This window comes from Camelus dromedarius, chromosome 18 (genome assembly GCF_036321535.1).
Source record: "Camelus dromedarius isolate mCamDro1 chromosome 18, mCamDro1.pat, whole genome shotgun sequence".
NCBI classification, from domain to species: Eukaryota; Metazoa; Chordata; class Mammalia; order Artiodactyla; family Camelidae; genus Camelus; species Camelus dromedarius.
In genome coordinates, this window is record NC_087453.1 from 29092561 (window position 1) to 29107101 (window position 14541).

General features: G+C 44.0%; 1 long non-coding RNA gene across 1 annotated transcript in view; it reads right to left on the bottom strand.

Annotated features, from left to right (window-relative positions):
- LOC116147488 (uncharacterized) overlaps nt 1–14541 on the bottom strand; it is a 124152-nt gene that overhangs the window by 4937 nt on the left and 104674 nt on the right. The gene's annotated exons all lie outside the window — the stretch shown is intronic.

Here is a 14541-nt window from a genome sequence, read left to right on the forward strand (position 1 = left end):
GTTCTCCCTGATGACTTAGCCATTAGGACTTATATAGTTCATTGGAATGCAACATGTGTGTATTTCAAAGCCAAGAGATTAAAAACTATGGGCCCCAAGTACTGTTCATGGACATCTGCATCTCCAGTAGATGCTGTCAGAGCACCTGTGTCCTGCCCACCTCCTGCTGGCCCTCTCTTCCAATTCGTCTCCTCCCTGACAGCCTCTTATAAAGCACCTGTCACTCTCCCTGGGGGCTCTCTCTAGCTGCAGAGGCATGTTCCAGTGTGCAGGCTGGAGGTCTCTGTGCACTGATGCTTCCAGAAGCAGCCCTCAACAACCATCCAACAGAATATGTTGGATAAATACCCCAAACCTCACCATTCCAGTTAGGCAACACTGAGGCATGTTATGCAAAGTGTCCCCAGAGTCCCCAGAGGACCTGGGCCCCAGCTGCCCACATCAGGAATTCTGCTCATTTGCATACCCTTTGGTTGGTTTTCCTCCCTCCCTGGCCTCCTTCCCCACTTGCCTTCCAGTGGTTCCTGGGATCAGCCCTCAAATAAACTCCTTACCTTTACATCATTATCTCAGAGTCTACTTCTGGGGAGACCCACACTCAAACAGCATTTTCCCCCGTGAGAAGATGAACCAAACAGAAAAGAAAGTAGATAAAGACGAATCTGAACTAACAATGATTGATGATTAGGAAGCAAGAACAGCAGCAATTAAAACCTGTAGATATCACCCCCTAGAGATGCACTGATCAGTGTTCTCCCTAAGCCCGGGGGGAGTTTGTACCACCTGCCTGCATGCAGCAGCAGTGACATTTCACAGGCAGTGCAGTGAAATATTCAGCGGAAACTGACTTTCATTGGAATCCTGAATTGGAGTTCTCAATAAACTCCAATATTGTGTGATTTAAAATGTATGAATACTAATTTTTAGTAACAATGAATTCCTCATATAGTAACTTACTAGTATGTAGCATTTGCTTATATATGTAAAATATGAAATGATATCGTATGGAACCTCATTTGCTCATAATAAAGAAAAGGCTCTGTGTTTTGTCAGTTTGGGTCCTTAAAACTCCTGAGAGCCTCTGGATGTTGGTCCGCAGTTTCACAATCCCTGCACTAAACAGAGATCACGTTAGGGAAAAAAAGAAACCATTACCACAAAATGCCCACTGCTGTCTTGGCAGCCTGACCCCTGGACCAAAAATACTTTAAACAGTCAGTTCCTAGTCCTTGAAAGAGTAAACATGCCTTCAGGGGGGGAAAGAAAAAGAGAAACACACAAGAGTCTTACCAACATCGGTTTTGATATTTACTCTTCTCTTTCTTGGGTCAAGGCTGTGGAGTATGAGCTGGGCTCCTGCCAGGTTCTTACCACTTTTCTTCAACAGTCATTTTTTAGAAAGTATTGTTTTCTGGAAGAAAATTTTAAAAATAGGACCTGGGAGGGAATCAGCCCTGCTTGTGTTGTGGATTGATTCTAATACATTTCACGGGGCACCTACGGCACATAGATGTTAAATCATTCACTCTCTGCAGAGAACTTCCTTCGGGTGTAGAGTTTCTTATTCTCCACCACCCAGAAACTATTTTTCTAGCCGCCTTTGTGTGTTTGCAAGTTTGTCTCCCCCGACTAGACTGTAATCAAATGGGGGGTGATGATCTTCTCTAATTTACTCTGGAATGCCCAGGACAGTAGGGGGGGAGGGGAAGCCCATCTCCCTGGCCTGGAGGCGAGAAGGAGGACCCCCTCTGAGGTGGGACTTTCACTGCAGCACCCTCTCCCTGCAGGCCCCACCAACGGGTCTGAATTCACCACTGGCTTTGGCTTCCTTCCCTTCCTTGTCGGGCTTCTCCATTCCTTTACAAGGTCTACCTGAAGCCTTCCAGAATAAACCATTTGTACATGATTCTTGTCTCAAGGTTTTCTTCTGGGGATCACCAGCTAGGCTAACTCTGTCTCCACACCATCTGCCTCATTGGTCCTCAAATTATACAGGCTTTGGTTTCGTTTTTGCAAACACTATCCTTCCTTTATTTCCTACCTTCTCTGTGAAGGCCTTCCCAAGAATTCCAGTCTTCTCCTAACACTTATGGACCATTATATTTTGTCCATTTGCCCACATTGCATGGTAGAAGCGAGATTATCTTCCCTACTTCATAAACCCCTCAAGTCAGTGAGACATCATTTCTCCTGCTTCTGCCACTTCTCCTCAGCAATTGGCCTCATTCTGAGCACACAGTCAGCAGAACACAGCTGCTTCTGCTTCATGTACTGACTGAAGTGTCAAAGCTTTTCCACAGACCTTATTTCAATGTCTTCCTCATAGCTGGAAAAAGAAGCCCTTTGTATTACAGCCCCATGGACCTCACCACTGCAGTGCGAGTTTGCTCTACTACCAACTACCAGTATCTGCATCTCTTGCCAGAGTGTGTCCTTCCAAACAGCAAAACAAACAAACAAACAAACAAAAAAAGTCACTCTGGCCTCAGACACGGTGGACTGGACCACCTGGGCAATTAACTGCTGGCAGCCTTCCACCAGTCACACTTAGGGGCGGGTGGATATATAACCCAGCTCCCTCCCCCTCCATAAGTCAGCTCTGACTCTTTTATTCTTATACCACCTATAACGTCTCCCAGAGCTCCCTGCTGGGCTTGAGCTCAGGTCACCCACCATGTAATTGACTCCACAAGGCTGCCTCCCCTTCCTGTCTCACCTCTACACTTCCCTACTAGCGTTTCCTGGGACCACCTCCCACACAAACTACTTACACTTGAATTCTTCCCTCAGGGTCTACTACAAGAGAGGGACCTAAACAAAGACAACATTTGATAAATACTTATGGAAAGAATGAAAAGGTGATTTTTACCTTCCCCATCACAGGCAGAGAAGCCAGGTCAGGGGACAGGGTTGGATTTCTCAAGTCTGGGAGGATAGGAGTCTCCACTGCCAAGCTGTACCTCAAAAGTGGAAACACCCAAAAAGGAGAGACTGCATGGGAATCAATTTAAAATACAAAGTACTGCACCCCTGGGGGCAGCTGTGAAGTTCACAGCACCCAGCTAGGCCCAGAGAAGGCGGATGCTGCCCGCAATTTACTGGCCCAGTTTGGGATTGGCAAAATTTATCTTGGCAGCCCTGAAGCCATACTCCTCATCTGTTCTTGCTTCCACTAATACATAACAGAGAGGAATCTAGGAAAAATAATAACTACTATTAGGTGTTTTGCTAAACGTGGTGAGCTACATTTGACTTAAGCTTATATAATCAGAAAAAATATCCCCTCTCTTACACCTTAAATTTTGGAACAATTTCTACTTGCTAAAATAGTTTTTCAGAAGTGAAGCAGAAAAAGCTGTACAAATGCTTCGAGGATGACAGGGAAAAGCAGTTACCCTCTGATCAGCTGGAAGGGCAGCTTGAGCGTTTCTGATGGTGGATTGCATAAGCATCAAGTTCTTGAACATTTAATGTGTTATTCTTTTGTCTGCTGGAGGAATGCAATTGCTCAATGAAATGTGAAAATACTTGACAAGGACTGTTTTCATGGTTATCCACCAAGTTCTCCTTTTAACTTGTTTGCTTAATCAGATGTCTACTTATGACCTCTTTGGGAGGTTCTGAATTTCAATAGCTCTTTCCTTGAAGAGAAGTTAATCTACTCAGGGAGGCAGGCTTATTCATCTTAGGTCAGTGAACGTTAGCACTTAGTAATTCTCAGTTCCAAGCCCCAGTTTCTAGACAACTAACCAGTTCAGCAAAATTCTGATTCACAAGGAATTGACCTGTTTTCAGCAGAACCAGTGCAACCAGTGCAAAATGTAATATCTCACAGAACTGTGCTAATTTGTCATTACAGCCAAAATGATTTGCTGCAGCTAAGCAACAATTAGAGCAAATGATGCTTGTCTTTTCATTGAGGGAGATGTACAAACAGCTCCATCATAACTTTAATTTGAGATCTGCCTGCTGTCTTGATGAAAACTGTCTTAATGAACATGTAAATCTCTCATTGTCTTCTATTGTAAAAATGTACAGCAAGCTTCCTGCTCAGCTATGCATAATCAGAAGGTGAACACCCGGGCTGCTGTGGACTTGAACTTGAATACAAACTTTGTCTTCTCTGAAAGATGGCATGCTAGGTGGAGGAGGGGTGTATGAAAGCCTTTGGTTTACAAATGAAGGATGTCTTCCTACTGTACATTACCATGGTAGCCAGAATAATGGGCCCTCCCCACCAATGTCCACATCTTAATCCTTGGAACCTGTAAGTAAGTTTCCTTACCTGGCAAAGGGGGCTTTGCAATGCGATTATGGATCTTGAGCTGTGGAGTTATTCTGGATTATCTGGCTAGACTCAACCTAATCATAAGTGTTCTTAAAATCAGAGAATCTTTCCCTGCTGCAGTTGGAGGGAAATGTGACTACAGAAGAATGATCAAAGGCAGGTAAACTTGCTGGCTTTGCAAACGGAGGAAGTGGGCCATAAGCCAAGGAATCTTGCTGGCTTCTAGAAACTGGAAAAGCCTAGAAAACAGATTTCTCCTAGAGCTTCCAGAAACGACCACTGCCCTGCTGACACCTCAGTTTTAGCCCAATGAGTCCTGTATCAGATTTCTGATCTCCAGAACTGGTTATTTAAGGTAATAAATTTGTGTTATTATAAGCCACTAAGTTTGTGGCAATTGGTTTACAGCAATAATAGGAAACTAATACAGTTATGATGTTTAAATAATTCCTGGAAAAACTTATGCAAAAAAGGAAAAAACACACAATGGTAAAGTTATTTCTTCTCCCCGGAAATGTCTAGAAGTGTGGTATTTCTTTTCTTTTTTTCTTTTCCACCATCCAGAATTAACAGCCCTTAAATCTTTCTGTCTGTGGACTTTTGTTCTGTTTTGTAAAAAAGTACAATGTTTGTAAAAGTTGAAGCTCAGGTCCTCTTTAGCCATAGCCTCATTTTCTTTTCCTGACCCACTCCAGCAATCCTAACCATATTTTAACACGTATTCTTACAACCCATTAAAAATATTATATATAAACACATAATCAATTTTTAGTATTATTTTGTGTGTACTTTTCTAAATTTTTTCACATAATGTCATAAAATAAAGGGCTGTTTGACAAAAGCTGGAAAACAAGACACAAAGCCACTACCAAGGATGACACATCTTAAGAAAGAGAGGGTTGATACCCCCACCCCAAGCCTGGCTTCTCCCCATCTTCTCTTTGCTCTCCTATCTCCTGTCTCCTGGCCATGCTTCTGATGGGCCAAATTCTGCCAGAAGCCAATTGGCTAGGAAGCCTGAGAAATGTAGCTGGTAGGATAAGCCCCCTACAGTGCAGAAAAGCGTGGGCAAGAGTGGAGAATGGGTCTTAGAGCAAACAGGCAAATGTTTGCAGGGGACATTCTGGATTTACAAAAAACATCTTTTACAAACTCTTTAATTTTCAGCTTTCCAGAATGAAGTCCTTTAAAAAAAAATCCTTTATTTTGCAGCTTTTCCAGCTCTCCAGAAACTTTTCAATAACTGAATCAAGTATAAGGTTTTTGAATTTAATTTTTAATTAGTATTAAATAAAATTAGAAATTCAGATTCCCACTCACAATGGCTATAGTTGCTGTGCTCAGCAGCTTACATGTGGATCACGGCTACCATATTGAACAGCGAAACATTCCATCAGAGACCATGACTGTAAAAACCTGAGATGTTCTTTCATCTTTATAACTTTTCCATGCTAATTTTCAATGTGACCTGTTTTTTTCTTCATTAGGTTTAGCCTAGAGCCTTTACATGAAAAGTACCTGTGTTCTTGTCATTGGTATCAATAAGGAAGTGAAGGTTAGAGAAGGAGGAAAGAAGATTTGTGTAAGAATTTGAAGATGTCCATAGATGTGCCAAAGAAAGAAAATCAAGGTAACTCTCCAAGGTCTGCTGGACAGGAAGAATGGAGAACCACCCTGGGGCAGAAGAATGGGCTTGGGAAGTGGTCTTGTACAATTTCAGATGGGGCTTTTTGTCCCAAATGACAGAAACTTGATTCTCACTGGCTTTGACAATGAAGTTTCTCTATAGGCTCAAGTAACTAAAAAGTCTGCAGGCTCCGTAATGAGAAGCTCAGGCATGGTTGAATCCAGGTGCTCCAATAACACCAGGAATTCATTTATCTCAGTCTCTCAGCATCAATGCCCCCTGAATTGCTTTCCATCCCAGAGCTTCTCCAACAGCGGCAAGATGGCCACCAGCTATCCCAGCCTTATGTCCTATCCTTAACATCCCTACCAGAGATGGTGTGCTTCTTCCCTAAAAGCCCCAGCAAAAGTCCTAGGGCTGAGGGTCATTGTCCTCTACTTGGGTCATGTGATCATTTCTCAATGAATCCCCAGGCCTGATTGACTTCCCAGCCTTGGAGATGGAGGCTCAGATCTGCCCACTCAAACCACATGGACTAGATGGGAGAGACTGGTTCCCAAGGGGAAGTCAGGTTGTTGTAGGTGGGAGGAGAGAGAAAGGAGCTGGGCAGGAAAAATGTTTTTTATGTCAAGTCAAGACTCTTGGCAGTGAGGAGGCTATCTGCTTCCCCCAAAATTATGATGGTTATTCAGAGTTTAAGTGACTTTGTGAGGAAAACTGTGTTGTCTTCCAAGTGTTCCATTTCCTTTTTCTGTTAATCTTGTGGGAATCCACACCTTTTCCAAGCTAGTTAACCTTGAGGAAGTTGTTTAACCTTGCTGGGCTTCAGAGTTTCCATCTATAAAATGGGAACTATTATATGACCTACCTCATACACTTACAATAAAAATTAAATAAGCTAAAATGTGTGAAATATTAGACAGACAATTTATTAATAGAGTCTGGTAAATGACAAGTTCTAAAAAAACCCACTAAATAAATATGCAAAAATGAGGTAGTTTATATATATTTCATAGAAAAGAAGATTCACTGACTTCTCAAATGAGTTCACATATGCTTCTTTCTGTCAAAGTGGCCTCCAGAGAGAGGAGAAACTACTAAGAATGTTTAATGAATCCATAAATAAATCTCAGTTCAAAGTGAAAGATGGATACACTTTTTTTCAAGGGCACCTATGTCCTTAAATACAGTTTGCCTATATTGTCATTTCCCTCTGTGACCATAGGGTCAGAATTTAATTAATTTAAATCAGTGCAGCCCTCCTGTCAAGGACACTCTGTTTAATATCATGGCACCAACAAACAGTCTGGGTATTGTGACCATTACAAGAACTTGTCTCCATCTCTGTTCTCTTTTTATTGTCACACTATTTGGTTTCATTAAGTTATAGTAATTATAGCAAAGGTGGTTTATCTGGGAAAGACTCCTTGAGAAATGAAGGTAGCATCTTCAGTTTCCCTGCTGGGGAAGGCAGGAACCAGTCCCTACTTGGGGGATGAAAATGCCCAGACACAGGAGACTGAGTTTGGGAATTGCCTGCCCCTGATAATAACTAGTTGATATCTGATCAGGAAGGAAGAGTCTCAGGATCCTTTTTTGTTGGACATATTCAATCAATAAAAGCCATCTGTGAAAGGTGAGTCAAGGTACAATATGCTCTATCTTCCTTAAGGGACCAGTCTGCTGTGTCCATCTCTTTCCTCACACCTGGTACCCTGGAGCCACTGCACCAGGCACTGCCTTCAGTAGACCTTGCCTGTCATAGGCACATTTGCCAGTGGCAGGAACACACATTAACTTCCTCGCCCCACCACCACTTCCACAGAGATGATGCATTTGATCACCCAGCTGGGATGTGCAAATGTGCCTCATTCCTCACCCCTCCTGGTACCCATGCCCTCCCCTAAGTAACTCTGTAGTTCCTTCCACTAGAATTCTTGCCTTGGTCCCACCTGACTCACTTTGGTCGGTGGCATATGGACGGAAATGGCAGTGTACCAGTTCTGAGCCTACCCTCAAAGAGATGGCACTCCTTTCTCCTTGCTTCTCTAGTGCAGAATTCAGCCACATTGTTCCTCTGGTTTCAGAAGAAGAAAACACACGTGGAACAGAGCCACCTCAGCCCATCAGCAAACCTGTGAGCATGATAATGCATGCTTACTACTGGCCACTGAGATTTGGGGTGCTTTGTTACACAGTATGGTTGTATAATAGCTGACTAGCATACCAACTGTCAGCTAAGAGGGAGCAAAGTTTTGAGAGTTCTGAGATGAAGTCTCCTGTAAGGGAAATCAGAATTCATAGGAACTTCATTGCAGCCATTCCGTATCCCTCCTTCTTTGCTTTCTGTAATTACAGAATTTAAAAAGTGAAATACCCAAGTTCCCAGAATGTTTTATAGCTAGGGGTGGCCATCTGACCCAGTTCTAGCCAAAGACACAGAGGTAGAGTTTTTCAGAGGACTCTTGAGAAAACTTTTCCTTCCTTGATCAGAAGAAGAGGGATTTCTGTCACTGCCCTCCTCCCTTCTTCCTGCCTCAGAGGCGGTCGCGATGCCTGGATCCACAGCAGCCAACTTGCAGACAGGAGGTGAGCAGCATGAGGTTGAAAACCCAACAGCTTAAGGATGGCAGAGGAGAAAAATGGGAAAAGCCTGGATGCTTGATGACACTGTTGAGTAGCTAAACCAGCAGCAGCCGGTGCCTGTCTCTGGTCTTCTTCTAACATGAGATACAATCAGTGTCTGTTTTGTTTAAATGTCTGTTAGATGGGGTTCTAATATCCAAAGTGAAATGCATTCCCGGATGATATTGCCTGTTTCATGGTTTGACTTGGGTCTGCCTCTCTGTTTACATCAGAAAAATGATACCATTTCCTCATTGGATATCAGAGGAGCTGAGATAGAAGGAAACCCTGAAGGTTTCCTAACTATGGTGGGGAGGGAGAGGGAAGCAATGGTCTCACCTTCTAACATCAAATACAAGCCCCCTAGGAACTGAGACGGGGGAAGCTGGGATTACTTCTCTCTGTCTTGACCCGTTCGATCAATTCAAATCCAACCCACCCATCATTCTTATAGGCCGTTCCAGGAAGCTTTCTCAAACGTCAGCCAGAATGAATCGCTGCTTTCTCTGAATTCCTAGGGTGGGTTATTTGTTTGTTTATTTCAGCCTGCATGTGACCCTCTATTGACACATCGCACTTGGCGCTGCCAAGTCCAGCTGTGTATGTATCTTACCTTCCCCGAGAGGATCAGGTCTCGATAATCCCTACAAAGTCTCCCGCACAACCTGGTAAAGAGAGGTCAGCACACAAATGAAATACATGTGAACTTACTTTGTAGCACACCTAGCATCACCCCTCGGCTTGTGAGTGTACCTGGAAACCTGATTAGGGATTGGCAGCAAAAACAGTTCAGCTTAGGATGCCTTCTACTGTAGAGGAAGCAAATCAAGAAGACAAGAGAGGAGAAAGACAGAATAATCCAAAGTCACCTCGAAAGACACCAGAGTCTGTATAATTTATTCCCTCCTGGGAGCGCTCCTCTTAGAAGTTTTGATGACAAAGAGACAGCAGCCTGGCAGGGTTTTGCATTTTTAACCTGTTCCTTAAAATATATGTTGGATCGGTTAGACTTTTAAGCTTCCACATTAGTTACAAAGACAAGAGGGAGGCTCTAAGCTGGGGAGTGCCTGAATTAAGAAGTGGGGTGGTGGGGTCACTCCATACATGGGGTTCCCAAGAAGCAGGCCCTGAAGTCAGGATTTGAGGCAAATGGTTTACTTGTGAGTTGATTGCAGGAAACACAGAGGAGGATGTGGGAATGCGGCTGTGAAGAGAAGGAAACGAACACAGGTGGGTTAATGAGTAAGTTATACCTGGGGGGATCCTGGTGAGGAGGCTCTGTGTAGACCATACCTCTAAGAGATTCTGCTACATAAAATGTTACTAAACCAATGTTGGAAGAAAATATTATTTCTTTAAAAGTGGTGGGCTTGGAGTTACTTTTTTCTGCTTCCTTATAATTTTCTAAACCTGACTTATTTTCCACAATGAACACAAACTACTTTCATAACCTCCTCACAAAATCTTTGGGAAAACATCGTGTCACTCAGTGACAATGATGACCCTAAAGTGACTTTGCTGACTTGGCGCATCTGAGCCTCTGCTGTTAGTTTCTGCTGATGGCTGTGCTCAAGGGTCCTAGCTCCTAGGAGGTTACCATCCTCAGCTCTGTTCTTCTCACTCCCTAAGTAATGTCACATCCCAGTGCACCCATCCGACTAATCTCTGTTCATTCTTTTAAGTAAGTATGTGTAGAGTTCCCACTGTGTGCCAGGCACTGCCCTAGACACTAGACAAAACCAGACATCACCCCAGCCTTCATGGAAGGAAACTAATAATAAAATAAAACAATTGATTTAAATGTCTGTCTCTGACAAGCACGATGCCGGAGTATTCTCTGCAGGAGTTCTATGCGATCCCAGTTCTCTGGGAAACTATACTAGGAGATTTGGATCTAACAGGGGAAGCTGCCCTTTGGAAGTGAGGGTCAGTCTAAGATCTGAAGGATGCAGAAGCCTTAACCAGGCAAACGTTAGCTGGGTTTCTAATGTATGCCTAATGTCCCCAAGTTGGGGTCTTGGGATGCTATGTTCAAACTTCTGTCTTCAAAGACATGACCATCTAATGGTCAGGCCACCATCAAGTTTCCTAAAGTGACAGAAAAAAGAACAGTGTTGGATTAAGTCCCCCCAGGTGTGTAGGAAGATGTAAGAGTTCAAAGGCAGAGGCCATCAATAAAGGCTAAGTAGTCAGGAAATCCTCTTTGGAGGAAATGTAGCTTGGGTTTAGCTTTTATACCAGTGTGAAGGAAGGTTCCCAAGGAAGGAAACAGCATGCACAAACGCCCAGAGAACTCAATGCCAGGAATTGTTCTATTGGATTGTGAGGGACCAGCAGGGTGAGAGTAGAGGATAGGTGTTAGGTGTTAGGTGGAAGGGATGGCTGTCCTTGGAAGCCAGGGAAGGATGCTTGGATGTGATGGGAACTAGGGAGCAAGAAGTGACAAGACAAAGGCAGTTTCTACAGGAGGACTGATGTAGCTGCCTTTGCCCCAGGAAAGAGAGGAGCCAAAGGGGCTGGCCACAGTGATCCAGACAGCCAGAGTCTCACAGTCGGGGACCTCCTTCCTTGTATCCATCATAAACTAGGATCTCAGAGGATCAGTAAATTTTTAGCTTTGGAAAAGTTAATTTCTATTAGAATGGGAAACATCATGACATTGCTTGTTGCTATCACCGGTTTCATCTCATTTATTTTAACCGTCTGTCTCTTACAACCAAGGAAATACACTGAAACCCAATTTCTTTCTTTTCCCAGAAGCTCTCCGCATGGAGGAGACCATATTTGCAAGTCATCTAGGATTCAGCTCCCCTGGAGCAAACCCATGAACTGGGAGACACTTCTCCTGCTCTAGAGAACCCTTCTTCCCCATCCTCAACCTTCCCCAACATTTCTGCCAGCTGTCTGTGGAATGGGAGCTAGGGTGGGAGGTGTGGGTCATGCTAACAAAGGGCCTCCATCGCTGGAGGGGCTGCAGAGGCAGGAGGGCGGGGCTGAGAAGTCTTCCCAGCAGAGGCTGGCGGAGGAGCATGCGCGTTCTGCCCCCGCTCTGTCCTCCGGCTGGAACATGCCTTTGTAAGCCATTTTTCTAGTGTGTCCTTCTGCTTAGATAGCCTTTCCTGTTTCCTCGATCTCTCCAGAAAAGATGAGTGTCTAGTGTTTTGTCTTATATTTCAGTCTTTAAGCCATTTTGAGATTATTTTTGTGTATGGTGTGAGGGAGTGTTCTAACTTCATTGATTTACATGCTGCTGTCTGGTTTTCCCACCCCTACTTGCTGAAGAGACTGTCTTTTCTCCATTGCATATTCTTGCCTCCTTTGTTGAAGATTAGTTGATCATAGGTCTGTGGGTTTATTTCTGGGCTCTCTATTCTGTTCCATTGATCCATATGTCTGTTTAAGGTGAGACTCTAAATTCTATGGTCTTCTGTCTTCCTGTGCCCTTTTAAGGGCCTTTTGAGCAATAGTAGAGAAGTCAGCTTTATCCCTGCTTTAACGCACATTGAGAAGCCTCAGTCAGAACAGTGGTAGAATTTCTATATGGGAGGCATTAACATGGGGCAATCTGGGACTTCACTCAAAGTTATGTTTGCAGAGTAAACATGCGGTTTTTATTTTGATTTTATGTTTCCTGGAGCAGCACATGGAAGTAATGGGGGAACCACAGTCCACATCTTCCAAGCTTGTCCTTGATACCACCACTCAGCCCTAAAACTAGGTTTCTTTTCAGTTTTACAGACCCTTTTATAAAAGTCCTACACCCTCAACTTGACTCTCACACCAAGGACACAATGCGGGCTTGCATGCAGAAATCATTTACAGTGAGTAAAATTGGCCGATAAATTATCTAACTTCCCTACAGAGCTGGATACTTCCTTGTCATGGGGAGGTGAATACCTGCTGAGAAGTTTCTCAGGAATCAGGATCCCCCTAAATGCCCCATCCAGACAGGTCCTGACAGCTCCTGGGCCCTCTCTTGGAAACACGGGAAGTTTTCCTGGATCTCTGAGGCCCTCTCGTGGCTGAAATCCTGCCTGAACTCAGCAGCCCTTCCACCTCCTCCTAAAAGGATCACCAGCCCTGAATTTAAAAAGAAAGGAAGAAAGGGAAAAAAAAAAAAAAAAACCAAAAACCAAAAAACCACATATCTTTTTCTTCTGCTTCTCCTAAAATACAAAAAAAGAAAATTTAGGGGTGTCTAGTTTCTGGCACCATCAAGGTTCATCTGGCCTTTTAACATTGCCCTGGTGGTTTTGTGTTTTAAAAACCTTTGATAGCATCTTGCTGCCCGCTCTGTACCCCAAATAGCTCTCCCTTCACCCCAAATACATACTTTAATTTGGTGTTTAGGTTTGTTTTAGAGCATCCCTGAGTGTTGTTTTCTTGAAAAACAAAAACAAAAACAAAAACACAGGAAGATTCTAACTGGGTCTTTTATGTGGAAGAGGGCAGATTTCCCTGCCCAACCACCCAAGACACCCTCACAAATCCTCTGCATGATTCCAGGCACCAGGGGCATCCCAGTGAGCCTCGGCAAGACCATGGATGCAGCAATCTTTTTTAACTTTGGTAGGTAGGTGAAACCCAGATGTGATTTGAAATTGGCTGCACTGGTCATTTTTATGAATCGATTTTTTACAAACCCACGGGAAGTGTTCCTAATATAAATAGCCTGCGTTATTCTTGTATCACCTTCATCTGACCCCGGGGAACACTAAAGAAAAACCCATCACACTCACCTGGCCTTCAGCCCGAACCAGGCAATTAGGCCACTGGCTGGGATGAGACTGAAGGAGAAGGAGCCGACACGTCTGGTGACAATGCTATCCCCTTGGCCAGAAGGAAAAGAACAGATACTTGCTGGGCTTGTTCTACATACTGACCACAGAGCATCACGTCTAGTGGGGCAGGTATGATCATCTCCGTCTTACAGATGAGGACATTGAGATGCAGAGTTAAATGTAGTTCCCGAGATCACACAACTAAGTGAGAGGCAGGGTTAAGATTCAAACGCAGTTCTGACTTTCTCTAAAACCCACCCTGGAGCCAGCCCTTGCCTCTCATCTTACTTAGCTTTGGGTTTCAGGTCCTTGACTCATAATTGACATGAATGGTGCCTTCTGGAGTTGAGCAGTGCACAGCCTGCACAACCGTCCCGAGTGGCTCAGACAAACTTTGATTGGCTTGGAAGCCTCCCGTGGCCAGGATTCTAAGCCTGGCCTGGAAACTACAGTCTTGTTTCTCAAAGTGTGGTCCCCAAACTGCAGCATCAGCAATACCTGGAAGCTTTTTAGAAATGTAAACGATCGGGCTTCACCCCAGATCTGGTGAATTGCAAACTTCAAAGTTTGAGAATAGAAATTTATACCCAGTGCCTCTCAACTTTGATATGCACTCAGATCACCTGGGGATCTTTGTTAAATGCCGATTCTGATTCAGGAGGGCTGAGGAGGTGATACTGACTTTTTGTTTCTCTGACCAGCTCCCAGGGGATACCATTGCCTTGAGCCACATTTGGAGTAACACGCCTCTAGATGAGTAATTTTCAAACCTGAGCCTGCATTCAAATCAACTGGAGGGCTTAGTTAAACAGATTGCTTGGGCCCTTCCCAAAAGGTTCTGATTCCGAGGGTCTGGGATGAGCCCCAAGAATTTGCATTTCTAACAACTTCCCAGGTGAGGCTGGTACAGGGACACTACTTTGAGAACCACCATTCTAGCCTACCAGAACTTCCTTAAAGTAGACAGTTGACCCCATGCTTTAGGGCATTTGCCTGAAGCCCTACTCAGTCCTTGAATCCTGGCATTTTAGAGCTGAAAGCAACTTCAGAGACAGAGGCAAAGCCAAGATCAAGCATCCTGACTTAGTCTGTTCACTGCTGTTTACTCTGCATCCTGCTGGCTCTGAAGCCCCATAAATTCCCCAGCATCCAGCAATTGCAGTGTTTTTGGTGAACTCTCCATCTCAGTCCAGTTTTGTAGGCACTTGAATCCCTATCAG